We start from the raw sequence: 10,701 nt of genomic DNA on the forward strand, positions 1-10,701 counted from the left end.
CTCAGGTGTGACCAAAAAAATAATTTAAAAAAAAAAAAAAAAAAGGAGTGGTAGTACCCAGAATTTGTGAAGAACTTACAACTCAACAATGTAAGGGCCACACAAAAAGTGGCCAAGGAATCTAGGCATTTCTGCAAAGAAAATATGCAGTAGGCCAGTAAGCAAATGAAGAGATGCTGAACATTAGAAGTGGAAATTGACAATGAGACACCACTTCACACCCACTAGGATGGCTGTAATAGACAAGATAGTAAGAGCCTGTAAGGGTGTGGAAATGCTGGAGGCCTCACACATTGCAGGTGGGAATGTAAAACGGTGCCACCACTTAGGAAGATGGCCTCACAGTTACTTGTAAGTTAAACAGAAGAGTTATTGTGAGTGAGCACTTCCACTCCTCACATACATATGCTCAAGATATATGAAAATAGGGTATTCCCATTGTGCTTAGCAGTTAACGAACCCAACTAGCATCCATGGGAATGTGGGTTCTGATCGCTGGCCTCGCTCAGTGGGTTAAGGATCCAGTGTTGCCATGAGCTGTGGTGTAGGTTGCAGATGCGGCTCGGATCCTGACTTGCTGTGGCTTGGTGTAGGCTGGTGGCTACAGCTCCGATTGAACCCCTAGCCTGGGAACCTCCAAGTGCCATGGGTGAGGCCCTAAAACAGACCCCCCCCAAAAAAAGATATATGAGGAGTTCCCGTCGTGGCGCAGTGGTTAACGAATCCGACTAGGAACCATGAGCTTGCGGGTTCGGTCCCTGCCCTTGCTCAGTGGGTTAACGATCCGGCGTTGCCGTGAGCTGTGGTGTAGGTTGCAGATGCAGCTCGGATCCCGAGTTGCTGTGGCTCTGGCGTAGGCCGGTGGCTACAGCTCTGATTCAACCCCTAGCCTGGGAACCTCCATATGCCGCGGGAGCGGCCCAAGAAATAGCAACAACAACAACAAAAAAGACAAAAAAAAAGATATATGAACATACACATCCACAAAAAAACTTGTACAAAGATGTTCAAAGCATCATTATTCATAGTAGCTAAAAAGTAAAAACAACCCAAATGTCCAGCAACTGGTGAGTAGGTAAACAAGATGTTCATCTGGACAATGGACTATCATTCAGCCATAGAAAGGACTGAGGTCCTGATCCGTGCTGTGCAGCGTGGATGACCCTGGAAAACGTGATGCTCCATGACAGAGGCCACACACACAAAAGGCCACATGTTGTTTGGTCCATATCCATGAAACATCTGTCACAACAGGCAAATCCACAGAAAGAAAAAGTAGAGAAGTTCCCAGTGTGGCTCAGTGGTAATGAACCTGACTAGTATCCACAAGGACGAGGGTTCAATCCCTGGCCTTGCTCAGTGGGTTAAGGATCCAGCATTGCCATGAGCTGTGGTGTAGGTCAATGATGTGGCTTGGATCCCAGGTTGCTGGGGCTATGGCGTAGGCCAGCAGCTGCAGCTTTGATTCAACATGGGAATTTCCGTATTCTGCAACTGTGGCCCTAAAAAGACAAAAAAAGGCAGAGGGAGTAGATAAGTGGTTGTCAGTTGGGAAGAGGGAGCAATGAGGAGTGACTGCTAATGGGTACGAGGTTTCTTTTGGGGTGATAGTTCATAAATGGTATATTAAAAGCCACTGAATTCTGTACTTTAAAAGGGTGAATTTTATGTTAGGTGGATTAAAAATCAGTTCTCTTTAAGCCCATGAAATGGCTTAGTTATGTGCATTCAGTGGGCATTCAATTACAATGAATTATTTTCTATATTTTGGCTTCGCTTGATTTCCTATCAATTTCCCATGATTGTTCGATTCTAAGATGTATTTAATACCATTCATTCCTTCATTCACCATTTTATTTTTAGGTGCTTGGTACATCCTAGAAATTGTGCTGGATCTTAAGTTTATTAAGAACCACAAAAACAGTGTTTGCGCTCCAAAGATGGGCAAGAAAATGAGCATTGTGGGTGCAGAGGACCGAAAGCAGAGAATATGACTTAAAGGAGGTAAGGCTTGAGCTGAATCTCAGAGGCGAATTCAAAGTTGGACAACTGGGCATTTCAGGTGGAGAGAAACAACACGTGGGAAGGCAGGGAGAGTAGAACGTTTGGGTATGTGCAATGCAGGAGACAGTCATAGAACGTGGGGCATAAGAAATGGTCTGAAATTTCACTTAGTACAATAATGTAAATCTGTTAAATATTTCAGAACCTTTTACCATAGTAGAAAACATTTGGCTTTGCTTAAAAATGAAAAAAAAAAAGAGTTCCCCTTGTGGCGCAGTGGTTAACGAATCCGACTAGGAACCATGAGCTTGCGGGTTCGGTCCCTGCCCTTGCTCAGTGGGTTAAGGATCCAGCGTTGCCGTGAGCTGTGGTGTAGGTTGCAGACGCGGCTCGGATCCCGCACTGCTGTGGCTCTGGCGTAGGCCGGTGGCTACAGCTCCAATTCAACCCCTAGCCTGGGAACCTCCATATGCCGCGGGAGCGGCCCAAGAAATAGCAACAACAACAACAACAACAACAAAAGACAAAAAAGACAAAAAAAAACAAAACCAATAACCAAAATCAGAAGTACAGTGATATAAATTCATGCATGAAGAAAGAATTTGAAATACTAACTCATTTTCTTAAAAAGCAGGGGCAAAGAGCAAGCAGGATGCAATAATAAATATATGAAACTTATTTCTTGGGAAGTCTTTGTATTGCAGATCAGGGTAAGGCACAGTCACTTAGTACCAGGATTTATTGTAGTAATTGCAGGAAGAAAGCAAAGGAGAATCTTTAGATCTTTAGAAAAGAGCCGGTAGTGTCATCTGCTTTGCCTTTTAAAATTTCTTTTAGCCTAGCTATAAGAATCACTTAGGGATAAATCACTTTTTTACCCATGAAATTTATGTGATTTTTTTTCCACAACATAAAATAGCCTCTGGGTGTCTTACTTTTGGTCCAGTCTTATGATTCCCACCGCCTCTCCACCCACACCATACTAGGTTGGCTACCAAGATTTACTGTAATATTTGCAGCATGACAGATTATACTGTCACCACTCACTGTATACAAGAACAGAAGAAAGGAGATGGCTCCAGTCCTTACCCAGAGGAGAATTCAGGGCCCGAGCTAAAGGGAGACATGAGGAATAGAGAGAAAGGAACAGACTTGAGAAGCATTGGGAGCAGAAAGGACATCATTTCTTTGTGATAGATGAGATGTGAGTGTTAAGAAAGAGTTAAGACTAGTTCTCTAGCTCCAAAGTTACTGGCTTGGGGAACATGTGTATAATGACACCATTAGCTGAGATTTAGCATATATGAGAAGCAGCAGTTTCCAGTAAATTTGAGAATAAGGATATGGAGGTCCAAAGAGAAGTTACATGGGAGTTCCCATTGTGGTGCAGCGGAAATGAATCCGACTAGGAACCATGAGGATGATTCCTGGCCTCGCTCAGTGGGTTAAGGATCTGGCATGGCCGTGAGCTGTGGTGTAGGTCTCAGACGCAGCTCAGATACCACGTTGCTGAGGCTGTGGCATAGGCTAGCAGCTACAGCTCCGATTTGACTGCCTAGCCTGGGAACTTCCATATGCCACCGGTGCAGCCGTAAAAAGCAAAACTAAACAAAACAAAAAAGAGAGAGAAGTTAGATTAAAGGAGGTTTAGAATTATTAGCATAAAGATAATTGAAGTTTTGGATCAATACCATCGATTTAGATAAGTTCAGAGATGGGGAACATATAGAATAAGAAGATAAAGCTAAAGAGGGGAACTTTAATGATCAGAGGAGATGACTGGTAAGAAAGGAGCAGTCTGGGGGTTTCCATGTGGCATAGTGGGTTAAGGATTCTGCATGGTCACTGCAATACCATGGGTTCGATCCCTGGCCCTGGAACTTCCTCATGCCTCAGGTGCAACCGAAAAAATAAAGTGCTGCCAACATGGATGGAACTAGAGACTCTCATACTAAGTGAAGTCAGTCAGAAAGAGAAAGACAGATACCATATGATATCACTTATATCTGGAATCTAATATATTAGATTCCACAAAGGAACCTTTCCACAGAAAAGAAAATCATGGACATGGGGAACAGACTTGCGGTTGCCAAGGGGGAAGGGGAGGGAGTGGGAGGGACTGGGAATTTGGGGTTAATAGATGCAAACTATAGGCTTTGGAATGGATAAGCAATGGGATCCTGCTGTACAACACTGGGAACTATGTCTGGTCACTTATGATGGAGCATGATAATGTGAGCAAAAAGAATGTTTACATTTATGTGTGACTGGGTCACCTTGCTGTGCAGTAGAAAATTGACAGAACACTGTAAACCAGCCATAATGGAAAAAAATTAAAATCATTAAATAAAAAAAAGTGTTTTTTTTTTTTTTTTAAAGGAACAATCTGAATAACAAGAAAATAGTGTTCTGGGAGTTCCCATTGTAGCTCAGCAGTAATGAACCCAACTAGTATCCATGAGGATGCAGGTTTGGTCCCTGGCCTCCATCAGTGGGTTGAGTATCTAGTGTGGCCATGAGCTGTGGTGTAGGTCGCAGATGTGGCTCGGATCCCACTTTGCTGTGGCTGTGGTGTAGGCTGACAGCTGCAGCTCCAATTTGACCCCTAGCCAGGGAACTTCTTTATGGTGTGGGTGTGGCCCTAAACAGCAAAAAAAAAAAGAAAGGAAGGAAGGATGGAAGGAAGGGAGGAGAGAAAGAAAGAAAAGGAAAGAAAGAGAAAGAAGAGAGAAAAAAATAATATTACTGTGCTGGAAACCTAGGGGAATGAGAACTTCCAGAAGCCCGAGGTTGGCAGCATTGTCAGAAAAACAGACCCAATTAATCCTGGAATGTGAGTTATAGAGGCATTTCAAGTTGGCATGCTAAATAAGTGGGGTTTTTTTGGACAAATATTTATTGTACAATAATATGCTTGATAAATCAGCTCACCTCAGGAGGTCCTGTTGTGCACAGCAGAAACGAATCCGACTAGTATCCATGAGGATTCAGGTTCAATCCCTGGCCTTGCTCAGTGGATTAAGGATATGGCGTGGTCATGAGCTGTCGTGTAGGTTGCAGACACGGCTCGGATCCAGCATGGCTGTGGCTGTGACGTAGGCCAGTAGCTACAGCTCCAATTCAGCCACTACCCTGGGAATTTCCATATGCCGTGGGTGCAGGCCTAAAAAGCAAAAAAAAAAAAAAAAAATTCAGCTCACCTCTATCTACCTACTTATCTACCTACTTACTGTCTATCCATTTTAGATAATTGAACATTCACACGTGGTTGTAAGAACAGAGTGACTTTGTGTACATCTTGCCCATGCTCCCCCCTTCAGCCACTCTATTTTGACATGGTTAGTCTGCAGCTTTTTTTTTTTTTTTTTTTTGTCTTTCTGCCTTTTCTAGGGCTGCTTCCCGCGGCACATGGAGGCTCCCAGGCCAGGAGTCCAATTGGAGCCGCAGCCACCAGCTGACACCAGAGCCACAGCCACTCGGGATCTAAGCCATGTCTTTGACCTACACCACAGCTCACGGCAACGCCAGATCCTTAACCCACTGAGCAAGGGCAGGGACCGAACCCGCAACCTCATGGGTCCTAGTCGGATTCGTTAACCACTGATCCACGACGGGAACTCCTAGTCTGCAGCTTTTGCACAGTAACTTCCAGATTAGACCAGTGTTGTGCCTTGTGTTGGTTTTATGACATTGTCTTCTCATTTTGGCTCACAATCGTCTCATATACATTAATTAAGCATCTTCATATTAAGCAGTATCAGTGCTAATTTAATTTTTATTTTTTATTAAAGTATGGTTTATTTATAGTGTTGTGCCAATTTCTGCTGTACCACAAAGTGACTCAGTCATACATACATACGTGCATATATGTATGTGTGTATATATATATATATATATACATATATATATATATATACACACATACATATATATTATATATATATATATATATATAATACTAAAAAAAAAAGAATATATATATATATATATATATTCTTTTTTTTTTAGTATTATATTCCCTCATTATCTATCCCAGGAGGTTGGATACAGTTCCCTGTGCTATACAGTAGGACCTTATTGTCTATTGATTCTAAATGTAATAGTTTGCATCTATTAATCCCAAACTCCCCATTCAGTGCTAATTTTAAATTAGGTCAATTTTGATATCACCATATTGACTCTTCCAGAGTCTCTTCATTGGCAGCTTTGACTTGACATTTGTAAAGTGGCAATTAAATATTAAATAGCGAGATCTAGAATCTGGATAAGCGTACTGTAGTAGTACTGTCATGCAGATTGTTATAAGATTTCCTTGGCCCCCAAGCTCAGTGATAAGATTCAACTGGTCTGTCTGGGGTGCTTTTACTTAGAGGATTCCCTCTGCAGCCAGGCCCCTCTGGTGTCACTCCCCAGGCCCAGCCAACACCTGATAAGCTGCAGCAGAAAATAGCTCTGTTCTCTATGTGCTAATAGCTCTGTTCTCTATATATCTCCCTTCTTGTCAAAACAACAAACTCCATCCTCCCCCAAAACAGCCTTATAAACTTCTTCTTTCTCTATATGTCTTCTGTTTAAATCCTCTATAATATCTGGGATTCCAAATCTCACTGCAACTCAGTCTGACTGGCCCCCTCTTGAGTTTCTGACCCCTGTGTCTGCTGGGCCTGCCCCCTTCTGCCCCTGACCCCTCCTCTGAGCATCCCCAGAGTTCCCGCTGTGCCCTCTTCGTAGCCACCCCATCCCCTCCCCACTTGATCTGCTTTCCCACAACTGCAACTGCTAATGGTGAGAATGTTTGGGGTGTCTACTCCGAGTGATCTCTGAAAGCGGGAGGTAATCTCCCCTGAGGAGAGTATGGAATTTAAGGGAAAACGTACCTGGAAGCAAAATATTCCACGTAGAAAGCCAAGACGACCCTGGGATTGGAAAATGTACCGCAAAAGATAGCTGACCAAGAGGAGAAGCGTCATTCAGAGGCTGACGGGACGTCTCTGAGGTAACCTTCTAAATGCTCTGAAGGAGAACCATGTGAAACGTCCCCTAGAAAGAGCTGGACGACAGAATAAAAGGTTTTCCACCCACATCTCTTTCTCACCTGCACTGACAGCGCTCTTTGCCCCCAAAGACGCCAGGATGTAGAGCAGTCTGTGTTAAGGCAGAAGAAGGGCTCCTCAGCTCTCAGAGCTTAGAAAGCACTCAGCACTTCACTTTCTCCAAAAGGCTGGTCCTTATGCCGAGTGCCCTCCTGGCCCACCCTCCATCACCACAACCTGCACACAGTGAATGTGGCAAGTGTGTGAGGGGAACAGGAAAACAGAGCCCAAACCTCACCTCCTGACGCATGTCCCCGACTGTCCTTATTCCAAGTTCTTAAACTGGGCTTGTCTGCTTTCTCCACAGCTTGGCCAGAGGACAGGGTTCTGTTTCCCTCGGTCCTTGCAAACACTTTCCCTCAGCCTCCCGTCCTCCGGACTTCAGTGCTGACCGGAAGGGGCCGGGAGCCCGCCACTGCTGAGGTCAGACATGCTTCTTGTCCACCCTGGCCCGTCCCAGCCAGCCAGGCCCCACGGACGGGGCCTGCTGCCTGCAGAGGGCACGCAGAGGAGCAGCGAGGTTGCGCCTTAACTTTCCTTCTCCAGGGCCAAGCTACATTCCGGAGAACCACATACAGTGCAGATTTGTGTTTTCTTTCTTCCATCCCCAGTCCGGGTGGCGGCAGAGCTCAAAGAGTAGTCTGTTCTGGGGAAAAGACGGCGTCTGCCTCTCTCCCAAACTGGCCCTGACCAAATCCCCAGCAGCCGGTCCTTAGATAACACAGCTGAGAAACCTGAAACCATCGTGCCTAGCATCACCGTCTGGAACCCGAGACGGGCCACTGAGATGCCGCAGTGATTGCTAAGAAGCATGGCTGAGGTTCTCGCGCCAGGGTTCATAGCCTGGACCTATGAACTTAGACAAAGAAGGTTTTTAGAAAGTCTGTCTGGGGCTTGAGCACTTGAGCTGTTTTGTGGCCCTCTGCACATGTCTTAGGTTTTGGGATCATTGTTCTTCCCCAGCAAGGCCATGAGGTAGGTTAATACAGCCACGCCAGGAGTTCCCTTATGGCATAGCAGGTTAAGGATCTGGCGTTGTCACTGCTGTGGCTCAGGCCACTGCTGTGGTGTAGGTTCGATCCCTGGCCAGTGCACATACACAACTGCACTGGCCTCTTGCCTGGCTGCCTACAGCTTTCCAGGCAGATGAGTGGGGGCAGTTGTATCTGAGGCCAGGGAAGGGCCATTCATGCTCCCATTTCTGCCTAATTAGAGGAAAGCGTTTTGACATGAATGGGCTTTAGAGGAGGCAGGGCCTCCTATGAACAGAGAATAGGAATGTTTTCCATCATTACAGCGAGTTTATTGCCCGACTTCTGGGCTGAGTGCTACCAAAGCAGCACAGATTACAAAATGCAGAACACATGTGGTCACCAGCAAGCCTGGTGAGGGACAAGCTGGGAAGGTGGAGTGGGAGAGGTACATGGAAAGGTTTTTTCCAGGACGAAAGAATGGAGGCAGGAAATCCAGCTTTGCTCAGAGGCTGGAGACCAACAGCTTATTCAGCAAATGCTGAGAACACCTTGGGTGCTACAGGAGGTGGTGCCAGATGCTGCCATGTGTGCAACCAAAAGGGCAGTGTGTGTACACCTGTGTGTGTACACGTGGGCACCGACTCTGTAGGCTGTGTCCTTGGGAGAAAGACAGAGCACTCTGGACCGTGGGCCTGGAGCCCCAGCAAGCCACACAGCTTGTAGACGTCAGGCATGAACTCAGAGCTGGGGGTCATCACCCTCAACTTCAGCTGCGAACTCCTCACCATTGTCTGCAGTAGCAGATGGGAGCCTGCAGACAGGAGAGAGAAGGAAAGAAGGTCTTTGCACTGGGTTTAGTGTCAGACAGGAGGTGGCGCCTTGGGGAGGGCTGAATTAGCCTCTGTTTCAGCACCAGCTAATAAGCAGCCAAGACCGCTATTCACCCTTTCTCCTTGTAGGTCTCCCAGCAACAAAGCAAACCTGAGCAGAGGGAAATAATTGGTATTACTCAGGTGAAAACCCCACAAGTCAAAGTTAATTTTCCAACTTAGATAATTGTCTGTTGACTTGCTGGGGAATCCTTTTCCCTGGGGGCAGAATGCTGGAAGAGAGCTTGGAATAATTTGGTTTTGTTTGTTTATTTGTTTTTGTCTTTTTAGGACCACAGCTGGGGCATATGGAAGTTCTCAGGCTAGGGGTCAAATTGGAGCTGTAGCTGCAGGCCTACATCACAGCCCACGGCAACTCTGGACCTTTAACCCACTGAGCAAGGCTAGAGATTGAACCTGCGTCCTCATGGATACTAGTCAGATTTGTTCCCACTGAGCCACAATGGGAACTCTGACCTTGAAATAATTTGGAGGCAGTCACACTGCAGGCTGGATAGGGAAGCTAGATCCAGCCATAGATGCCAAGCTTCAAAGCATATAGTTCGGGAGTTCCCTGGTGACTTGGTGGGTTAAGGATCTGCTGTTGTCACTGCTGTGGCTCTGGTTATTGCTGTGACTCAGGTTTGATCCCTGGCCAGGGAACTTCCACATGCCCAGGTGAAGCCAAAAAGAAAAAAATCCTGGTCTGGGTCACAGCTCGAGTTTGAGGCCCCCAGCCACAACTCACTTGCTTGGGAAGGACATGAGGTCCTAAGTACATGAACTGCCGGTGAGCTTTGTCCCGACCCTTCAGCACATCTCTTTGGTTCCTTCGAGTCTCCATGATGCAGCCTTGCATGTGCTCCTCTGTAGGGAGAGTAAAGATGCATCTGTTTCCCAGTCCAGTATGCAGAATAATTTAGGACCGCAGGTGGTAGAGCTAAGGCTTGGGGCTTGGCCAGGGCTCATACAGTTCTTTTTACCAGCCAGACAGAAGGGCTCAATGGCATCGGAAATCAGAAGTGATCAATAAGGGAGTTTCCATCATGGCTCAGTGGTAATGAACCCGACCAGTATCCCTGAAGATGCGGGTTTGACCCCTGGCTTCACTCAGTGGGTTAAGGATCCAGCATTGCCATGAGCTATGGTATAGGTTGCAGACGCAGCTTGGATGTGGTATTGCTGTGGCTGTGGTGTAGGTCGGCAGCTGCAGCTCCAATTTGACCCCTAGTCTGGGAACTTCCAGTTTTTTAGGCCCTAGGTGCGGCCCTAAAAAAAAAAAAAAAAGTAACCAATAAGAAGCACTCAATGACGGCCTCCACCTTCTCCTGGGATCAGCCTCCACAGTAGCAAACTCCGCAGGAAGATTTGTAAACGTTGGACTCATGGAAGGAAGGGGCAGGTAAAGAGCTGTCCAGGCAGCATTGATGAGGGCAGGGAGGAGAGGATGAGAAGAATGATCATGTGGCCAGTGAGTTACGGATGTGTTGAGAGTGAGCTCACAGTTTCCAGGGTGAGTGTATTTCTCCAGGGGAACTTCCAGGGTAGCAACATGTGTGAAGGGGGGGAGAAAAGCGCTAAGTCTGACGTTAGAAAACCTGAGTTTGAGTCCCATCTCAGGGGCACCTATGTCACCTTGAGTAAGTTATTTATCCTTTCCTACCTGCAAATCAGAATCAGAGAAACCAACAGCTTTGGGTTGTGGGTGATTTGCATGAGTTGGTCGTGGCCCTTGGGGACAGCTTCAGTACTGTTCATTTC

At 46.2% G+C, this 10,701-nt stretch overlaps 1 long non-coding RNA gene across 2 annotated transcripts; it reads right to left on the bottom strand.

Moving 5' to 3' along the window:
* Positions 1–1,424: 1,424 nt before the first annotated feature.
* On the bottom strand, positions 1,425–7,760 carry LOC125131817 (uncharacterized). Of its 2 annotated transcripts, none has more exons than XR_007136026.1 (3): positions 7,336–7,760; positions 6,882–7,054; positions 1,425–1,502 (listed from the first exon to the last, which is right to left on the bottom strand). It is a non-coding gene; the product is annotated as an uncharacterized LOC125131817 (long non-coding RNA). The 2 variants fall into 2 exon arrangements; XR_007136027.1 differs by lacking the exon at positions 1,425–1,502 and adding an exon at positions 5,137–5,167.
* Between the last annotated feature and the right edge of the window lie 2,941 nt (positions 7,761–10,701).

This window comes from Phacochoerus africanus, chromosome 7 (assembly GCF_016906955.1).
Source record: "Phacochoerus africanus isolate WHEZ1 chromosome 7, ROS_Pafr_v1, whole genome shotgun sequence".
Lineage (NCBI taxonomy): Eukaryota > Metazoa > Chordata > Mammalia > Artiodactyla > Suidae > Phacochoerus > Phacochoerus africanus.